This window comes from Cyanistes caeruleus, chromosome 1, assembly GCF_971803275.1.
Source record: "Cyanistes caeruleus chromosome 1, bCyaCae1.hap1.1, whole genome shotgun sequence".
Taxonomy (NCBI): domain Eukaryota; kingdom Metazoa; phylum Chordata; class Aves; order Passeriformes; family Paridae; genus Cyanistes; species Cyanistes caeruleus.
Window position 1 is genome coordinate 30,789,205 of NC_141701.1, and position 22,648 is coordinate 30,811,852.

At 37.9% G+C, this 22,648-nt stretch overlaps 1 protein-coding gene across 3 annotated transcripts in view; it reads right to left on the reverse strand.

Moving 5' to 3' along the window:
- Positions 1–22,648, reverse strand: part of ZFHX4 (zinc finger homeobox 4) — a 150,238-nt gene that overhangs the window by 99,024 nt on the left and 28,566 nt on the right. The gene's annotated exons all lie outside the window — the stretch shown is intronic.

The following is a 22,648-nucleotide window of genomic DNA, read 5'->3' on the forward strand; positions in this document are numbered from 1 at the left end:
GTCAAGCCCTATCTCACATGGTGCCACGTGGATTCTGCAGAACTAGCTGTCACAGGAGCCAGGCTGCAGATGCTTCATCCTCTTCCAAGAGGTGGAATAAAATTGTGCTTCCTAGAAACGTGGAGAGATCTTGTGTGGTACTGAATCATAACTGGTCTTAGAATGATCCAAGAGTTTCCAATAGTCATCTAAATTTAAAAAAAAATATTCAAAGCCTATACCTTTACATGCTGTATTGAGGATATCAAATTATCTATGGAGTAATGCTGATGAATTATTACTCAAACGCAAATCCACAGTCTGTGAATGCTCATCTGAAGGCAAACTTTTTGTCATGCTCTTTGAGCAGAAACAAATTAATTAGTTGTCAAATGGCCCTTTCTGTCTATTGTTTGTACTTCCAAATTAAATAAATGAAACACTAATTATGACACAGACACTCCTCTCCCACGCTGAGTGATAAGCTGACAAAGAAAACCAAAATAACCCAGACATGCAGATTCAGTTGTTTACTGTTGGAGTAGTACCTTTCCTCAGTGAGACTAAAATTGCGAACAGAAAGGCATCTTATTTACATTTGAAACACTCAGTTCTCGCATTCATTTTTGAAGTCTAATGTCGTCCTCTGAGAACAGTCACCGAGGGAGACAGAGAGATGGAAACACGGGAGCAGCACTGTGAATCATCCCCTTGGCCCAGGTGTTCTGACACGCTCTCCGTGAGAACACCTAATGTCAGATCCACAAAAAGGCAGGGTACAAACACAAGCCTCAGAGAGCCTGACTGAATCTGCAGTGTGACGAGGGATCCTCGCCTGACCCTGGAAGACAGTCTGTTTATATCCTGACTTTAACAATAATAATAGAGAACTAAACGTTCTTGTATCTTTTTGTTTTAGCCCACATAATCAGAAACATCATTAATGTTCATGCCCTTATCCTCCTTAAAAATCCTGATAAACTGTTTATCCGGATAACCCCCACTGCAGCAGTGAATTTCACAGGCTGATTATTTACTGCAGAAAAAATGAGTAGCTCTGAGTTTCACTGAATGCCACCTCCCTCTTCTACTACAGTGTCAAGTAAAGGGAGCACATGGCTGGATTTCACTCTCTCCTTCATCATTTTATATACAGCCCTAAGCCATACCACCTTGTGCTGTGATCCCTTCAGATCTCACAGGCTAAAGCAGGGTCAGAACTCGGAGGGGAGATCTCCAAGGAAAACATCAGCACTACAAAAAAGAGTTTTGGTAATTCATTGATGGTGCTCTCTGTCTAAATTAGTAATGAGTCAGTGCCCTAGCTTGGTGTTTAACAGCACCGTCCTGTTAGGAAATGTTTTGGTTGAAACAAAGAACAGATTTCACAACTGCTTGTACTTAATAAAGTTATTAAGTACGTGGCACATTTTTTTTCAAAGGAGGAAGAGTGTTAAGACAAATGTCTTGGCCAAATTTCAACTTGTAATTATGTTTTGCCTACCTACAGGCAATTCCCTGTACAGTTTCACTTGAACACGGCTTTTTTTCTTTTTTTTTTTCACCTGCCTTGAAAATACTTGCAGTGCAATGCTGCTGCACAGAGTTAAACACGAGCTTTCTTCCATTCCACCAGTATGTACATGAAGATGGCCCTATATGCACTTAGGCTAACACAGAATGAAGGAGCACTGAATTTAATTAACATTGTTAAAACATTTTGAAAGCCTCTGAATAAAGGCTTTACAGAAGTGTAAAGTATTACGGTTTCTACAGTCTATTTATTTAGACTTAATAAGATTCCCTTCACACACACACACACACATAACCTTTTTTTGCTTTGCTAAGTAAATGCACATTAATAAATAGTAGTGTTACCCAAGCCATCAAAAATGTATTTCATCTAAGAACAAACTCTCCCAACGTGGCCACCCTGTACTCCCTTTGTCCTGTAAGACACTGAAGGACAAATGCAACTTGATAACGGGTGGAATGATCGAAAATTGAAATTTTTGATCAAGCAAATCAAGAAAGCAGATTCTTCATTTGCCAACCATGCTGAAAATGCAAGCTTTTAGTATATTTTGAGATTTAGCCCAGGGCACAGTTAGCTGATCCGAGTTATGTATATGAAGCGAGGTTTTCAGAAAGAATTGGGGTCTGACTCATTTCAGTCTTTATAGGTTGAAACAGAGTGAAACTGCAACTAGAGGCAAGCTGAGAGAGTTGGAACAGAAGAGAAACTGCATCTGCAAAATACTTGCTGTCAGAAAATCTGGTTAATGGATAGACAGCTATATTCCTGGCAGCTCAAATCTCATCAAACTTCACAGGTTTGCCTCTCTTATCTCAGCAAATCTGAAGGTGGCAACCTGTAGGCCACTAAATTCTGCAAGTTCTGCATTTAGAATTAAAGCATCAGATGGAGAGATGGAAAATACTGGCTATATTCATCTGAAATTCTTGAATTAGTTCCGTCCATGCCCCACCTCTTGGCTGTTTGCTTTCCACGAATTTCTCCATACTAAATATGCTGACCTAAGCAAGGAATTTGTTTCAGAAACAGCTATGTTTAAACACATACTGCAGAATATCCAGGGAAAACACATTCTGAATGTGTAAACTTAGCATTTCATGAAACAGCCCATTTCTAATGGTACATTTGCAATCAGTCAGGGAACAGAAATATACCAGGTGTCAAACCAAAACCAACCAACAAAGCACAGAAGTTTTAATGTATTAAATATTGCAATTGACTCTAGCATTCAGCAGCAGCAGGACTGGGTACAGTTTTTGGAAGATACTGCTAAGATGAAAAAATTTAAGAGAAGCCAATTTGAAAGAGAAGCAACATCTATTCATTTAGCAACTAGCCATATAGAGACACAGATATTACCAAGGAATGCTTATCACTCCTTGGGTTACCTCAGGAGCTAAATGCAGAATCAGCACAGCTTATAGGACAGCTATGTGGTGCTGCCTTGGCCATTCCTACCACCTGTGCATGCCACCAGCAGGACTTCAGTTTACAACACAGCTGCTGGATCCAAACCCCAAGGCTGGCAAGACAGGGAGTCAAACAATTGATTTTGCCATCCAAGTCTAATGATATTGCTCTGGAGATGAAAATCATCTGCATCACAGAGACACCCACACCTCAAGCATAGATTCACCCATAATGGCCTTGGGCATATGTTAATCAAGAAGGGTGACAGACTAGAACTCAGCAATACTCCACGTGGGAGCACATGAGTGAACCACTGGGCTGATGAACAACCACCCCAAACTACCCCCACTCTTGAGTCCTCCTGCAAAAAAAGAATGGAATCACTCAAGAGTAACTTCATTTATTGCTCTCATGGCCTTCAGCTATTCATCAATACCACTTTATCATCAGCTGTATCAAGAGTATCCAACTCTTTAATGCTTTAATAGTGTCTAAAGGGTAAAGAACTGCCCTGATGCCTCTGTCATCAAGTGCAGCTAGTAGTACTGATTCTGCCTGTCATCCTGCCTTTAAATATAGCAATTCCACATGCAGGTGTATTGAAGTGGCAGTAGTTTCACCAATTGGTGCCTCAATGTGCATATTCAGTCAGTCCTAATTTGACTCTCTCTTCTGCTAAGACAGTAGGTTAGAGTTCCCAAGTCAAACTCTCCACCATTTTTCATTGTAATTGACATAAAATATTCTAAAATATATACATATATTTATTTAAATAATCAGTACAATTAGTTGTGCACATAAATATTTAATGAGCTTTAGAACTAAAGGTTCAACAGTTTAAGAGACTGGTAATAAGAAACAATATTTAATTCACTGGTGAGTTTTAGGATACTGAAAATGAAAGAAACAAAAGATATGTTCCTTCTTATTGTTAGCATAGAGTTATTCCCTACAGTAATTTGACCAAATTAAAAATCAGCATTTAAACAGAAGTCACCAGTTCAAAAGAGTAGTCCAAACCTGGAGTGATTACAATGCTTTTGCACACTGACTGTCTCATGGTCCATCGGAAATGCTCTGACACTCTCACTCTGTTTTTAGCTCAGGGCATAACTCATCATAAGTCAGGATTGCCCATTGTTGCTATAACCAAAAAAGCTTGGAAATGATAGCTCAGGTATCACTACCCCTCCTCTTTACCACAGGACCATGCTTGCATTCAAGTCATTATACTGGGAGATTCTGCACTGATGCTCTGTAGTTAGCAGGTATCACTTGTCTGCCCTTCCAATGCAACCTTGAGAACTACAATTTATTTAAACATTTTTTAAAAAGCAATGCACAGATTGAGACCAGCCTGTTTAAAGACACTATTGAACTGCAAAAAGCACCTGAACATTAGAATTAAAATAAACTCTGAGGATTTATGCTATAGGAGGTAAATTCATTTCAATGTGAATTTTGATCACCGCGCAAAAGTCTATTCTTTAAAACACATAGATAAGTTTTTATATGTATCTGCCATTGTTTGTTATAATGTTTTATTATTTAAAGCAGCATAAACCACCCAAGTTCCCAAAGGGTTAATACAACTAGATGACTGAAATTCATGAGCATAATCCTAAACAAGTGAGTTGAAGTTCTATCAGGTCTATTTCATAGCATCAGGGATTACTGCTAGCAGTCTAATCCTACTGAGCCTAAGGGAGGTACGTTGTATTGTATTTGAAATCCTGGCCAGGAAAGAACGGAAGGTTAAATGGGTGCCTTGCTCTGTAATCAAATATCACAGGCACTACTTATCTATTCAATGAACAACTAACGTAGAAAATCAATTAGGAAACAAATAGCTTCTTCTTTTGATTTTTTTTTACCTAACAAAAAGAGAGAGTGAAGAGTAAATGTTTTTATAATACATGTTTAATGAAACTATATCATATTATAAAATAATCTATACATAGACTGGCAAGCATTAACTAGAAGGTACAAAATACCCCATAGCAACTGCTGGTGTTTTAATGCTATTTCTTTAAGTACTAGGGCTATTTTCAAGGCTAGCGTGTATTCAAACTCTGGCAATTGAGCGTCTTCTGAGCACATAAAGCAGCACACAGAAACTACTCGCACAAAAATATTAACTGACTGCAGATAATTGGACTGTGCTCAAATGAAATCACAAATACATATCCGGTTGTTTGTAACTGAACATCTTAAATTATGTATCAGCTGTGAAGAGCATTTCTTCAGCTGTGCATCATCTTTTGTTCACTTGGTTAAAATCCCAGGAGTACTGAAAAAGGCTGAAGCTCCTGCTGGTCTTTGTTCCCAGCAGGGAGAACTCCCTTTTGGTGGTCTTGAGGTTAACACCCTACCCGCCTCCCCCCCCATACCTGTCATTCTGAATAGACTTCACAGTCTGTGCACACAGACAAACAGCCTGACCTGGCCAGCTAGCTTGACCCCTGGGCAGGAAGAAGATCACATCTGGTTATTAATATTGGGACATTAAAAAAAATGTAATCTTCAAGGCACTTGGAGAAGCAGGCTGGCAATTATACAGTATGTACGGGATGTCAGTCAGGGAGCATGTTAGCCTGATATTATGTCCGAGAACACTGAAACGTTCATTTTGCTCTGATGAGGGGTTTCAAATACAGTCTCCCTCTGTATCTCTGAAAGCTGGCAAGAGAAGTTTGCCCAAAGCACTTAAATCTCCAGATTATCTGTTCTTACACTTCACAATTTTTAGTCTGTTTTACACAGTTTTATAATGTAAAACATTTGTAGCTGAAAATTGATGCAACTAGAAAAAAGATCCCACGTGATTTTATAGTAGAGAAAGGCAACTGATAAAGGGAACAAAACCTCTCAAAATTACAGTTGTGAAAAACACGTTCCCATTTCATTCTCTGAGTATTTTACCTCTATCCAGATTTTTTAGTTTGTTCATTCTAGGCTGCATAGTAGACAGTTTAAACACAGTTTATGTAATTGGCTAAAATATACAGAAACACATTTGTACATGCTTGTGATATATATTATATTCAGATGTATTTATACAAAGCTTTATATAGCACAGATTTAAGCGTCGTGTGTGAAATCTTAGTTCCGTCAAATTCAATGGAAAATTTACCCTTAGCTGGAGTTGGGACAAAAATTAACCCTACTTAAACAACAACACACTCCCATCAGGATATGTACTGTGAATATCAAAGCCTTGATTTGACCCCTTTACAAAGCCAGACAGTTATTTATATGTGGCCCTAGTGGTTATACCTAAAAGAGAATGAAAGACCATGGTCTGGAACTATTATATGTCATGTGTTTTATCCCAGCCTTATTGATGCCACATGGAAGATTTTATATTGTCAATATGAACCCAGCACAGGTCCTTCATTTTTAACAAAGGGTACTCTGACTGCTCAAGGTACACTTCTACACCTGTCATGTGAAAGGTAGAGCAGCATGGTCTTCAGAGAATTTTCAGCTGAGTCCTAGATGATGATGTCAACAAAATCTCTGCGCTTGAAGCAAGACCTGAAATTGTCTCCAAGAGTAATTATTATAAATGCCTCCAGCCCAGTTAGCTTAAATCAGCTGTCACTAGTTTGGTTTCACTGCAAACCACCATCAAGACTTTTTCCTTGCTTTCAAACAAAAAAATTTCCTTTCAGATTACATTGGGGCAACACCCAGGATGAGCCTTTCACCAATGATGTGTTAATCTTATGATCTCTGAGTCTGAAAAAGGAGCTTCATAGCACTGGAGGTGGGAAGTTTCCAGCTTTTCAACACTGGCACTTGTTTTTAGCTCTGATAGGCTTTGAGAAGTCAGACCTTCAAACTGAAATGCTACTATGTATGGAAAAGCTATTACAGGAAAAATGTAAGACGTTTCTAAAATATATTAGTCACAAAGTTACAGCAGTGTTTTTTCCCTTTAATATTACTAGGGCTTGGCTTGGTACATGCAACCATATGAAAAAGAGTATTGATACAGTTAAAGAGCACCCTACAAATTTCTAACATATTTTTCCTAATGAAAAATATGCAGCAGGTTCAAAATGCATGATAGCTTCCTGTGAGACATTCTGCATACCTTTTTTCCCTCTTTATTTCTTGAAACAACACAGCCAACTCAAGCTCAAGACAATAAAATTTTTACCCCAGTCATCCCAGATGAACAGAAATGCATATCTGACAATGCACGTAAACACATACACAAGAGAAAGTGGAAAATAAAGTTATTGGCAGAAAAGGAGGAAAAATATAGGGCTTTGCAAGAGTGAAACTGCGCTAAGTGCTGTAGAAATCCAGGTGCAAATGGCACTGTGGAAAACAGACACATAGAGATGTGGATAGAGAAGGAAGAAGAATGTGATGAGGTGGTAAAAAATGTCTGTGTGTGCAACTGAGGTTGCAAAAAGTAAACCACAAGGCAAGGATGACACTGTGCACACTCCTGAGGGAGCTGGCATTTTGGAGTGAAATTCCAAGCTTCAGGCAAGAGAGGAAATGTTTCTGACAGGTTGGGGCCCTTTAGGGCGGAGGCTTTCTGGTTTTAAATAGTAGCTGCTTAAAAAATGCTCACAAATGTGGAATAATTCAGGAGGAGAAATTGCCTATACATGAGGTGTCCTAGTGTGTATGCTCACCCACAAAATATGTCATGTTTATCAATACTCACTAACCTGGTTTGATCTGTAAAAAAGATGTTTAGGAGGTGGATTTCACTGTATCAACTAACAGTCTGTATCAAACAGGCAAAATGCTTCCATGAGAGGGAAAACAGTCCCAAATTCACACCCTCTCCTCTTTTACACATCCTCATTGCAGAGCAGTCTCTCTGGCTCTGCCTTTGTGACTAGCCTTTTATCTACAGCACCAGAAACAAATGGGAAAGCCCTAGAAATAAACTTTGGGAGAAAAACAGGAACAGTAACCATCAATTTCAGCAAGAAATTACCCAAATAACAGGACTTTTTGAACTGGATAATTTCTCACAGTAGTGACAAACCACAGTAGTCAAACCACAGGAGAGCCATGTCCCAGTCAATTGACAGAGTTAAGAAACACTGTCGTTTTGGAAAACTTCTCTATCCTTGGAGTAATACTACTGAGATGAGAAATACTGCAACAAAGATAGATTTGGCCTACATTCTTCCTGTCTCTTTCCTCTCATCACCATTTTAACAGGAAACAAACAATGTTTTTAAAGCTTCAAACAAATTCTGCAGAGGATAAAAACTAGAAAAACCACTGTATTTTTCCTGAATCTTTGCAAATATTTAGACTTTAGCTTAACAATTTGACCTATCTCATACTAAAGACACTTCACAGACTCTGCTCATGCCACTGGAAGCTGAGAATCTCATCTTTGTGGAAATAATCCTCACTAAAAACTAAATGCTGGGTGAAAAGTTGGGGGATGGGATGTGTGAATGAGAGCCTCGTGCATGTTTTAGCACTGAAAAAGAACAACTGGTGCTGGGAAAGAACTGTGGTAGTTCATCAGATCTAGCCCAGAACACACTGACACAGCCCAGGAAGACTCCCTGCAAGGTGAGCATAAGAAAAACGAAACCTACCTGAGCAGGGGATCAAAACACAAGACTGCAGTCAGACCCTGCAGCTTGTGACAGATGCCACTGCCTTTCTGTAGCACATAAAAAGTTTTCTGCAGTCACCAGCATCCTCCTGAGCCGGCTCTGCCTGGGAGCTCCCCACGTCTCCCAGTGCAGCAGGGATTTCACTCTCATCACAGACACACTTCCCTGTACTCCAGCTCCTGCCATTGCTGGTCCTTCTCCTGGCACATCTCCTGCGTGCTGTGCGCTGCCAGGACAGGGCACACACAGCTGCCTCCCTGCCACAAGCAGAAAAACCCTGCCCTCCCCCACGACAGGGAACTTGCATCAGATCCCCAGTTTCTTTTTTGTCCCATTAATGGCAGGAAGGGAGCTGAGCCAAAATTAGAGAGGGCTGTCCTGTGACTGTGTGTTTGTCATATGCTTCCTTGTCTCAAGTTTTCTTCAATGGCTAATAGCCTCTTTAAGAGGTCCAAACAAAAGTTAGCCATTCTAAGATGGAAATTGCTGGACATAGTGAGAAGCATTTAGAAGAATTTCTTTTTATGGGGGCATAGGAAATAAAAAAGGAAAAAAAAAACCCTCAACGTTTATATACTTCTCCAAAAAAAGGGAGGGGGATGAATGTAAAGCATTTCAAACCTAATTTTGTGAAAAAAAAACATTCAGTGATCTGCTGCCAAGATAAGTACCTCTTTTGCTTTAACTAATTAGCACTATTACAGGGTTCAGTAGTGACATTTCAAACTAGCCAATGCATCCAGCCAAGAAGGCTGTGCAAGGATGGAGGCTGGCAGTCAGCACAGAGGTGACAGTCACTCGTGAGCATGACCTTGGATCCTGGGATGCTAAACAGATGCTGCCAGAAGGAGCCTCTAGGACTCAGTATTCTAGAAAAACAGACCCTAATCCTTCCACTTTTAGCACTTTCTACTGGTAGGTAGCACAGCTAATTTAAATTCAGGTATTGACTGTCCTGAGCTAGTGTTTATATACAGTCACACAGGGAATTTAAACTTCCTGGCTTGCTCTGAAATTAGTATTTCATTTCAAATTTTGTGCTGACTTGGTGGGGAGGGAATTTGGCATCATATTTTCACATTACTTCACACTACATACAGGGTAGCATAGTTACTATATATTTCTTTCTCTTCTAAACCCTAATGTGAAAGGTTTTAATGTCAAGCAGCATGAAGGCCAGAACAATCTGAAAGTCAACATCGCTCCCACAGTATGAGTTCAACCACAACAGACATCCCATCTGTATTTCATGGTATACCTTAATAACAATCAATAATACATTAAAGTTAGCACTGAACAGTATGAAAAGAGCGCACTACAAAGAGTCAATTGCAGTTATGCCTCAGCCTTGTAGTCCCCATGCAGAAACAGCATCTTCTATTTTGCATCAGTAAATAAATATCTGGGGTAAATATTTGTAGATGTGTGGTTAATTAGCTATTTCTGTTCTTCAGGATCAGCAAATAGTTAACTGCCTACAGGCATTAACTGCACCTCAAGCCACCAGGTATAGCAATACATGTGGGAAAGCAAGGAGAGGCAGCTATCTGAGGAGACAGGCAATGTGACATGGGCACAAGGAGATGCTTCTTTCTCTCACTCTCCTAATATTAGGGGGAATTTAATCATTCCATGGGTTAATTTAGAGCTGGATCTTTTTTTTTCCACTAAGCTGACAATGCAGAAGCAGCCTAACCACGTAACGTAGGCACTTAACAGAGGGGCAAAAAACTCATGGATTAAAAACTGACAGAGACAGAAAACAAACTAGATGAACTAACAGAGCATTTAACAGAACAAAAGTTACCTCTGTCTTCTAACTGCAAACTAGGATTGATCCTGCAGAAGTCATAAATAAATTAATGACAGTCAAGACCAGCCAAAGAACTGTGAGAAATGCCAGATACATTTAAAGTTAACACATCGTGAAGAAGAAACTCAGTATTGATGGATAAATCCAAGAAAATGTATGTTAAAAGGAATACTTTGAACCAATCAAACATGTTACTGGTGTCTAAGTTAAATGTAGCCACTCTAGGACACTTCAGCATCAGTTTGAAGGGGCGGCGTGGGAAGAAGCATGTAATGAAAGGCAACATATTTTCAGAACAGACTGCAATAGGATTTGTTTAAAGCAGATAATATTTTTGGATGCACTAGGCATGGGACAGTAAGATCATACAGTTCCACTGAGAACAGTGTGTTCAGTTCTGAAATATCTGTGTATCTCCAGAAAAATTTAACAGCGGTAAAAGGAGTTCAGAGATCAGTGATGGGATTAGCAGAAATGTGGAAAAACTTCCACTAAAAGCAAGACTGAATGGATTGAAATTTTTTGTGTAAATAAAAGAGAGGCATTATAAAAAGACCATAAAGTAATCATAAAGATTATTCTGAAGTTATAAAGGTTATGTAAAAGATTGTAAAGCGAGTAAGAACACATGACCTCTTTCATTCTATTACCAGATTAATAAAAACAAACAAAACTTAATAAACTAATAACAGAAAAAATTAAAAACCTAAAGAATATTCGTATGCAGGTTAAATTGATCTGTGGAACTCCTTCCCACTGCATGTGATTGAGCCAGTTCACTTTATAAACTGATTTGATATTTGGATACCTATAAGACTACCCAAAGACAATTTTGGAGGGCAAAAAATATAACATAATAATCAAAAATACTTGAATTTGTATGATGTTAATTCATTGCAAAGTACAGAGGACATATGAAAAGAACAAGAATTTTCCTGTATAAGCAACATTATTCTATATTTGCCCATGAAATCTTTCTTTTATTTATTTTTTTTTGTCTGCTTTGCTCTGAGAAGCAATTGTTAGGCAGTCTGTAGCAAAGAGATTAGATAAGGTGGACTAATGGTATAATTTGCTGTGATAGGACAATGATTGCATACTTGGCCTATTAATGTGTTGTTGCTTTTAAAATAACATTCTCTTCTGTTATGGACAGCCACTGCAAGAAATGTACTTAACTAACTTTATTTGCAATGGAGTATTTTTCATTAGGACAGGTTGCAAAGATATCTCATGATTAAGTGACTCAGAAAGAGCTCCAAAGGAGAAAGAAATATTCTTTATACCCAGACCAAATCCTGATAATTTCAGCCCTAAAAGTGTGTATAAGAAAATTGTAAGTAACTGGGAAAAGGAAATTAGAAGAAAAATGGAAATCCAACCTTTACTACAACATATAGACACTAACATATATAGACCTTTGTACAGCATTATAGAAGATGACAGTAGCAGCCCGGGGTATGTATGGACACAGATAGTTTTAAATACTGTTTATGCTCCTGGGAAGTGCACACTCTTATAGGAACACACACTTGCCCTTTTGTCACCATCCATTGCAACCCCTGTGCAAGAAACACAGCCTCAAACAACTACCACTACTGTTGGATAACCGTCTCTCTGAGCTCTTGTGAGCATCAACAACTTCAGACTCCACCTCTACCTCTGCCCAGTACTCGAATTCACCCTTCCCAACTACAGACACTCTATTAAGTCCATGTAAAAATAAATATATGCAGACAGAAAGATAGACATATGTGAAGAACTTGTTATGCTTAATTCTAATTCTACGAGGTTCATTTAGACTGTCGGATGTACTACAGGCCAACCTCTCACTCACCTCTGCTTGGTTAGAGACACATAGGTTTTTTTTTCTCCCAAAGCCATGCTCTGTTTCCCAGTACAGACAGTATTGACCTTACCTTCCAAATCTATTAGGACAAACAACCACTAAAAGTAAAGGAAAGACATTTGTTTAGTTCCTGTTGTGGACACATGAGGCATAAAACCTTTGTATCTGGAGAGCACAAAAGCTGAGTGAACTGGGATACAGGCTCTCTGTAGCATGAGATTTCAGAGTCTCCTTATTGATTACCAGCTCAACTCTTCCTTATCATAAAAATTGTTACTTACACAGAACTCTTCAAAACCAGCAGAGCTGTTGTACTTTGTGTGCCCCAAAATGCTTTGGGTAAACCATATCATCTGTTTGATGATTTTCAGGTAGCTGAGGCCACAAAATTTGGGCTGCTCAGTGAAAAACTCATGAAATAAAAGAAAAAACATACCGCAGAAAGACTTCTTGGATCCAGGCCCTACATGTAACATGTTGAGTCAGAGATGATCCCAAAAACCTATTTTTGTTTTTTTGAGAAATTAAAAGAAAAAGACAATCCAAAAAGAAAAAAAAATTCAAAGTGACTACAGAGTGTCTGAGAAAGGATTTGCTTTGTCAAAAAATACCTGTAAGCAGTCCTAATGACTAGCTACAAAGATTTTCATTCCTTGAGTTCCATAAGTCACAGAAATTCAAGTGTTGCGAAGATATTGTTGAAGCCTGACACACTACAAAACACACCAGTGGAGACAGGAACAGAGAGACAGAGCACATTGACAGCATATCCAATTCATCATGACCTACGAGACTACCTTAGTAAATCAAAAAGTGACAAAGAAAATCCATAGCCTAGGTACAACACCTATTACTAAGAAGCATCTGCAACAGGGTTAGACCCAGGGGACTAACAATACAGCAGTGCTTTCAAATCTGCCCAAACTCTAGGTCAGAAATTTGATAAAATTAGTCCCAAACTATTTTCTGTGTCCTGTGATCTTTGTCATCTGAGAGCTGACTTCAAAAGATCCTGTCCTGACATATCCCAGGATTCCAGCTTCCTCCTGGGTCAAGATTTTGAGTCACAGAAGTTCCTGAACAAATAAGGACATAAGGTTTTCAGAAAAACTTGCAGTTTGGACTCTTTTTTTCCACCAGCTTTATTCTTCTGAATTTCCAGTCATTCATTAGCTGCTTACATATCTGCAAATGCCAAAGGGTGTTTCCAAAATAGTAACATCTAGATATTAAAGCTGTCTCATTTCAGTAGTAAAGCAAGCATTTTTCCATGCTCTCATCACTAGCACACAAAGAACAAGAATACCAAGATCCTCCTTAGACTTTGTTTCATTGTTCTAGTTGTAAAAATATCAAGTTTCTGGTCATTCACAAAGTGTTTATTCAATTAGAGAATGTTAGTATTTTTTTCCTTAATCTATTTCCCATAGAGAAAGTTTTTGTCTAGGTTACGTAGAAAATAGGAACATTGTTGTCTGAATGGTACGATGTAAAGCTGCGTCAGGGGAAGTTCAGCTTGGGCAGTAGGGAAAGGTTCTTTTTGAGAGAGTGGTTGGTCACTGGAACAAGTTTCTCAAAGAAACTTTGGTTAGTCACAGCACGAATTGTGTCAGAGTTCAAGGAGCATCTGGATGACACTCTTAGTCACATAGTTTAGTTTTAGGTAGTCTTGCGAGGAGCAGGAAGTTTGATTCAATAATCCTTATGAGTCCCTTCCAACACCAGACATTCTATGATTCTGTGAATAAGAAGTGCCCTTCCTTCTCCTTCACCATAAGGACACAGAGTTTTGAATTTAGGATAAGGATTATATCAATCATAGCTATTATGATACCTGAGCCACTTGTAACATTTTAGGATTTTCCACGGAAAACATCTTCCTTTTTAATAAAGTTGTTTGGAGACAACTGACCTCTCCCACCCAAGAACTGCTATAGGTCCAAACACAAGCTTAGGATGCCAATGGAAAAATTCCTTATCTGCTAAACAAGTTTAAAATCAAGAGATGTAGACCTTTGGAGATACCTGATAACGTTCTGGAAAGAAGAATTTCCTCTGTTGGCCTTTGTTTTAAAAGGTTCATCTTGAACTTTCTTTAAGAGTAATCCAGTTTTCTGTTAAAGGCTGGGGTACAAACTATCCCAGATTCTGTGCCCTCTTTATGGGTAAAGGTGGCTCTATGGTTCTTTTCTCCAGGAGCAGTGCAAGGAAGTAGTGCGTGCTCTTGATTTTTAAGAGAGTTTACAAGGGAGAACAGGGACTACAAATAAATAACCTCTTTGGGCAGAACACTAAATACTGTCCCTATATGCTAGGCTTCCTGCATACAATCCAACAACAAACCAGTAGTTGTACAGTCATGTATTTTACACGTGTGAATCATGGCAACAGCTTGGTTTGATTAATACTCTAAGGTAACAATTTTAAATAGAAAAAAGTCACATTTTTTGCTGGGCGGTCAAACTTGCACTCTTGGAATGAGGCTAGTATGTTGGTATTCATCACTCCCATTAGCAATATGTTTCCTATTCATGCATATGACCAAGGAGTATTGCTCATACTCCTTGTATATGACAAAATCATTTTTTTTCTGTTATTGTAACTGCTACTGCAGTAGGATGCCCAAGGCATGGGAATCTGCACACTTCATCATTCAAGGACTACCTTTGCTCAATTTTTGTTTTCTTCAATACCCCCTGCCTTTAAAAGCTAAGGATTATTTTAATGCATTCCTTCCCACTGGTAGAGTAGAACATGCAGTTTCCCCTGAGGCTATGGCGCACAATACGCTGTGTATCTGTCTGCTGCAGTACTGAAGGGTTGGCACCTTCTGCTGCAGACCAAGGGGGGTAATTTCTATGACATCCTCTTTCGTGGTTGTCCACAAAGCAAAGGTCTTGAAGTTCTTAGCAAAGCTTCATTTTTTTTATGTATCAGCATGAGGTTGTATGATCACCAGTCTGCACTATCTGCCTGTATTATACCAGCCTAACAGGCAAAACATCAGGTTCAAAAATTATTACAAGCCACCACTTGTAATTTATGTTTTATCAACATAACACGCCTATTTACATTTAACATAATTAATACCTATTTCTACTTGTACTGTATTATATTTTACTCCCAAACATACACATAGAAGTTTATCCAAGAAAATACATCTCCTCCATTGTGCCAAATCCTTGCTGAAACCAACACAAATTGCATTACTTAGTATTTCACACCAGCATCTTCACTATACTTTCTCATCCTTTCCTGCTCCAGTAGTACCCCAAAGGAGAAAAAAAGAAGAAATGCTGAAAATTAATTTGCCCATCTAGCAATATAGAGCCAATACAGTCTCAAAACCTGGGTATCAAAAAGCAAATGTGTGTCCTGTACATCTGACATCTGTAAGATTTTACACCCATTAACTCTCCTATAAAATCACAATTCTGGCATTTTGTGTGGATGGACCAACAAATGCACAGACCAAGGGAAAGTTTCTTCTAAATTATTTAGCAAAAACAATAGCAAAGCTGAATTACATGTATCCATGACAAAATATAACTCTCCTGTCATGCATCAGTCTTTTTACTTTTTTTTACTGCTCATTTTTAAATATGTGGAAGAGTGTAGAGAAAAATCTCATCTGGGAGAGTCTGGCAAACTAATTACAATTTTAGAAAAGACACCTGTAGTGAGTTGCATAATATCAGCTAAAATCTCCTAAGGGTAACAAGAAAATCTATGTTGCAAGGCTGTTGGAGGGAATGGCTGCTAAATCCATAGCTGCAATCTATTAATGCACACATACATATGCACTCACATTGACATAATACTCTTACATACACTATACACTGCATCTCTGCTTTGAATCTCAGTCAGAAATAATTACATATTTCTCTTAATGTCAGAATCAAAGAACTCCAGGCACAAAAAATAGCTGTTATACAGCCATTTTGTGTGTTGAGCATACTGAATAAATGAGGCTGATCCTCTTTCTGCTGCTTTGGCTCTCCTTGCTCACTTTTCCTGCTCTGCAAGAGGACCTACCCACTCGGGCTCCACTGGGGCAGGCTGCACACTGCAAGCAGTCTGGTACAGCCTCCTTTCCAAGAGCAGCCTCACACACCCTTACCCAGGACAGCACACAGACTGGGGTTCTGGACAACATTTCAGCAGAAAAACATGAGGATTCTTTAAACCATGATTTGAGAACACCTCCCTATTTCAGCAGTGTACCATAAGCTGAATACAAAATACGGTATTTTTTAACAAGGACCATTATGTAAGATAACCTGAGAGAGACACCTGAATATCAGATTAAACTTACATAAAATATAATGCAAAAATGTTTTCTCTACTGTTTAATTTTAAATTTATCATAAAAAAGGATAGTTTTGGAATTGCTATTTTACCAGCCAACACTATTTTTTTTTGTTAGTTTGGGTTTCATTTTTTTTTATTTTTTAAAATAAATATTCTTGTCTACAGTGTACAAATACATACAGTAGCCATGACTACACAATATATATATATATATAGCTGTGACTAAATAGTGTGTTCTTTGAACACCACTTTCTCTTTATATATGTAAGCACATATATACATGAATTATAGTAACTAACACTTGCAATGGAAATTAAATTTCATAAAACATTTAAAACCTTAAGTGAATATAAATCTCAAAGGACTTTAAAAATTGAAATACCTTCTCTCCTCTATATAAGGTTTGTGTTGAGGAACAAATTAGAACAACTTTAGTTTATCACTGAAAACAGTTTTCTTCTAAACAGACAATAAGAATAACATCAAGCAAAGCTTGCTTTGGCTCCTCAGGTGTGTGGGCATATTCCAATTTCCTTTCCACAATGATTTTTATGCAAATCAATGCTGCACAATCTCCTGACCTCTTTTACCACCATACTGGGACAATGACAGTTAAATAATTGGATTGGCATATTTGTAGGATATTTTATTTTATATTAAAAAGTTAATGCAGGACAACTGAAACGAAAAGAATGTGACTTTCTGTTAATTCCAAACTGATGAAGTACCAATATTTCATGCCAAACAGAGTAAAGCAAACAAAGTGATTTGGGATGTTAGTCCATTCATCCCCATGTGCATATACTTCACACCCCCCTCAGTTGTTAATTCCTAACAACAATGCTTTCATCCAGAACAAGGATAATGAGAAAAAACCAAGCAGTGTTCCTTGGGGAACTGTTACACTAAAAGTTACCTAAGGACTAAATCCCACTTGTGCCTCCTGCACGTGATAAAGATGAGCAAAGCATTCAATACTCCTGGCTGATTTAAAATCCAAATATGCAAACAGCATTATGGAATCCAGACAGACTATTCTGCTTCGCTGATGACAGATGAGGAAAAAAAGCTGGTCTGATTAATCTTTTGACTTTGAACCAGCAGAGAAGTGGACACCTCGCTTTAAGGAGCAATGCAGAGTCCCAGCTGAAGAGCAGGTGCTGCACAGTATTTGCCTTTCCTGCAGAGGATGCTAGCTAGCAGGACCAAGCAGCTGACCATGAAAATTCTTGGCCCTAAGTGACCCAAGAACAGATTATAAATCTATCATATAAAATATTGCAAAAGCCCCATTTGTTCTTCCACCCTTTCAATACGTGATGTTATACATTTGTGATTCTCTCATTTTATTGGGCTCTTCAGAAAGCTGTTTATGATCATTTGTGGACAAAACAAAGGCTCATTGTAAACTCTCTTTTAAATAAGTTGGAAGGTCAATATGAAACAAAGGGCAGCACTTTCATAAATGCTTACATGCAAACTATGCTTGTGTGTGTAGTATTACAATGCATTTCAGCAAAGGGATAGAGTCCTAGCTAATTACAAAGCTAACATATAATAGTATTGCATTAGCAGCCCAAGAAATTCCTATTGAATTGCATACATCTGAAAATAGAAAGACATGCTTGTGCTGAAACTTAATTATCTTGGCAAAAACTGTGAGGGCTTGATTCTCAGAAGACACAGACACAAAGCTCTGCTTTACAGTCCCAAGGATCTAATTCTTTGTTTATTCAGACAACCTCCATCAGATAAAACTTACCATTTGTATTTCACTAATTTGCCTTCTTATTTATGGTATCTACAGTTAAGTAACACAATTACTGAAGGGAAAGAATACTTCTGATCTACAAATACAAGGTCTGAAAGAGACAATCGGTGTGCTCTGCCAGGTTAAAAAAGTTAATGCTGCTGCATTCCACCCGAGGCAAAGAAGACAAGCCTTTTCCAAGGACAGGTCTGACTGAAATGCTTTTTTATGGGTTCAAAGTAAAACATTATGGTACAAAAATGAATACAGCTTTGTTTGTTTCTTCAGTCATCGTTAGCAATAGACATAAGAGTATTCTGGTTTTGAGCCCATATGGAAAGACCATCAACACTTTCTGCTTCTGGGTCCTTTGCCAAAATACCATATCCCACATGCCTTTTACCTTAAAACATAAAAGAAAAGGTGTTGTTCTGGTCAAATAAAGAAATAATTTTTACTAGCATACGTCTAATGTTAAAGCTGCCTAAATCCTGCCAAAGACATTACAACACCATCTGCAAAACAGATTTTCATTAAATTGATCAGTTTAAAGTTAAGCAGCTAGGCAGATGATGCTTTTGAGCTAACCTTTAACCTTAAACCGAAATCAGGTCACTCCTTTTGGGAAATATCTTTGCCACTTGAGAACATGGAAGGTAAAGTGATCTACCAAAATTTAAAAATCATAGTGTTAATAGTGTTGTGGATCAATACTTTGTCAATACAAGGAAGACCAAGGTAGTTCTTGCACAGCTGAGTATTAGTCTGCTAACTGCTGCCTCTCACTTTCCCTGAGCTCCTAAATAGTTGCATACACAATGTAAACTGAAGTAAATATACAATATAAAAACAATGTCTACTGAAGGTATTATCAGCTAGTCAAATACTATTTTTGATAAACCAGCTGCAAATATTTATTTGTGATTAGAAATTGATCATGTCATTCAGTTAATTGGTTAAGTAAGCTTTATTTTCAGCCATTCCAGTTTACTTTACAAAACAGCTATCTTGTACTTATTTACTTATCAATAAAAGTATTTGGAAACGATTTTATGAGCACAGATATATGCCATTCTTTGAATCAAAAGTTATTTGACTAAGCTACAAAATGGCTGCCTTAAGAGCAGTTCCTGCTGTATGTATTTTACATCTACAGAGATAGATCACTGTCCTGCCTCAGCTTCCCAAATCTGCAGAAGTGGAATGCTTCCTCCTGCAGAATGGAAATGCACTTTGTTGCTATAGAAGCTTTCTCTGTTTACTTGTGGAGTCACTGAATGCTTCTTGATGGAGGCTGCCAAGAACTTGCAACTCTTCTGTGGTTTAATTTGCTAATATCGAGCTCCACAATTCCAAAAGTAAGTCTTTGGGAAATTCATTTAGGCCAAGCTGAGTTCACTCAGGGTAAGGCTGTCTTTGTTCTGGTTCTTAGAAGCCACATTACCAACACCATTTGAATACTGCACTTCTGTAAGGAACAACCAGGCCATTCCTTCTTTAAATAACTTAGAAAACAGCTAAAGGTTCCACTTTGCCACATTTAGAATCTAACTCTAAAAGTGACATTTCCGTACTGACTAAAATTATACAGCTTCAGAAGAGAAGCTCTGATGTTCATGGTCGCTTTAAAAGCTAGGACTATGAAAAGACATCCTTTTATTCCATCAATAGTTAAGAACAGGGAGAAAAACCAAGCTGTTATAGCAACATTTATAAAAAGAAAATTCACAAAACAATAACATTTAAATAAATATAAATGACTGAAGAAAAACTTTGAGGTACTTGACAAAGCAAAGGAACAAAGTCACTGTTTCTTTTTCTGTGCTTTCAGATGGTTTTAATATTAAACTTTTTATTGCCGAGCCATATTCACAGCACCCTAATTTTAAAAGAGAGGAGCTGCTTGAATATAAACACAGTTCATGAATATTCAATATTGCTCCCAAGGCATATATCTATTATTCATATAAATTAATGTTCTTTTTTTCCTTAGGTTCTCTAAAAGTTTATCTGATGTATCAAGAGAAAAAAGTTTACAACTCTCTTGGTGTCAACAGCTTCACCAAGGCCTGACAAAACTATCAAGTCTGCTAGCTGATAACTTAAGAGACTTTCAAAGTTGCATTTATTTCCATCTTGAGGCCTGAATGTACACTTACAAGAGTCAAGTTTTCTGGGTGATGTGCAGAGGCATTACATTCTATTACAGAGCACACACATCTAGAACATTTTGGTTATTTGGGGCACATTGTAGCACTTCATGCCAACCTCCAAATCTTAAAAAATAACACTAATACTCCAACTGATACTTTAAATGAGACATCACTCTCCTTCAAATTAACCTTAAAATGAAATTTTATAAAAACAGTGTATGCATCTGTCAATGCTATCCACTTTCTGAGAGTCCTTAAACCTAGTGGGGTTCAAATTTCCAAGAATCTCCAAGAGGTCATGAGGGACAGAAACTTTTTTAAAAAACTGAGATACTCACTAGCAATCCTTGGGACAAGTCCTTTAAAAATACAAGCATCAGGAGAATTGGAACCCTGTGGTAAACAGCCAGACACTTTCAATTGTCCTACTTAGGCCATGAAGCCTAGAGGGTATCTGGGAGTTTATGGATTCTGTTTCCACTGGGACATCCTTAACTGATTCAAAGACTGAGCTCCAAAGGCTACTGATGGTCCCTTGCTGTGTATGATACCCACATTACATAGATGCTACTGAACTGCTCCAGCTAACAAACCAGCATCTGGCTAAGAAGCAGATCCAGCAGCAGGACATTTTTAGTGATGAGGGCCATGAGCTAAGACTCTCTCCCTTAGCATCCCACATCAAATATTTTGTAGGACTGGCTGGAAACCCAAATATTTGATGAAAGTTTCTCTAGGGATCGGGATGAGTGAGTGAAGAGAAAGTACTGTTTTGAGTAGATAGTTTGTGTACCTTTTGACTATAGGTTGTTTATTTTTTTGTAAAAAAAGAAAGGTGGCATCTAATTTTCAACACTCTCAGAAGCTTTGACAGTGAAGCCATCCAAGAAAAGCCTTCTGCCTTCCCTTCTCCTACTCCATTATTCCTGTCTGGGGCTACATTTGCAATAGCATTTCTTCAAATGGTGGCATAATAGAACAAATAATTGAAATAATGCAGGTTAACACTCAAAAAAAACAGGTGAGGACCTAAAATGTGTGGTTTGTTTGTTTGTTTGTTTTGAAACCCTGACTCAGAATGTGGTTGCACAGTGTAAATGGAGGAAGCAAGGAATGGCTTCACAGATGACAGGGAGCAGGAACCTCTAAAGGGACTTTTGCTGCTGAGGAAGGCTATGTCACTACACCCTCAGCTCTTTTCATACTTTTCATAACAGGATTTAAAAAAAAAAAAGCCAAAAAAACCCCAACAACCTCTAGAACTAAGAAAAAATACAATTTAAATAAAATACATTATTAAATTAGAAGAGTAGCCAGCACTGTGGGACAGTATAATAGACCAAAACTTGTGTTACTGCCATTTCTTCTCACTGCTGATGCACCAAGATCACAACTATCAGGTTATAAAATGAAAATCTATGTTAGCACCTGTGCAGCATGTATTAGCTCACACCAACCATTTGAACATGGCTGAACACCAGAAAAATGTTATTTCTAAACTAGAGATCTACTGAGACTTTTCCATATTTGCTCTGCATGTGCAGGTCTTCAACATGATTAGAGAACCAGCATAATTCCTGTAATCAGCAGATGACTCCTGATAGTTTAGTTATCACAGAATCCTAGTATAAATCAATAGATAACACTTGCAAAATGGATTTTCTAATCATATTTAGAGCTTGTTACAGTGACTAATGGTTTGCAATATTTCCTGAATTTTTATATCCCCTAGACAAAAGAAGTTTTTAATAAGTTACAAAGTTATTCATCTTGGAAATGAATGTGTTATATTTTGTACATGAACCAAGACAATCAAGCCAATCCAGTAAACACACTGCAGAAAATAAGTTACCCCATAATTAGGGTTTGGAAAAAGTCATGACAAGTTGTGTAATAAATGGTATTCATCACTCCCACATATTCATTATATCCACATAGTTTTTTCCAGTAAAGATAAAAATATAGTTGCCATTCTACTAACATATTTATCTACACCACACCCTTTCATGTTTGTGTAAAATCATTGCTGGTTTGGAAAAGAAGGGCAGACAAAAGGATGACAGTGCTTACTTTTGAATAGCATTTGTAATAATGTGGCATATTGCATGTGCTTACTGAAAATACCAATGTAAAATAACTTGGCTGTGACACATTATGGTTGCAAACAGATACATATGCCAGAAAGTGACTCCTTTCCCTATGCACAGTATGGGAAAAACATCATTTTCCATCATCTC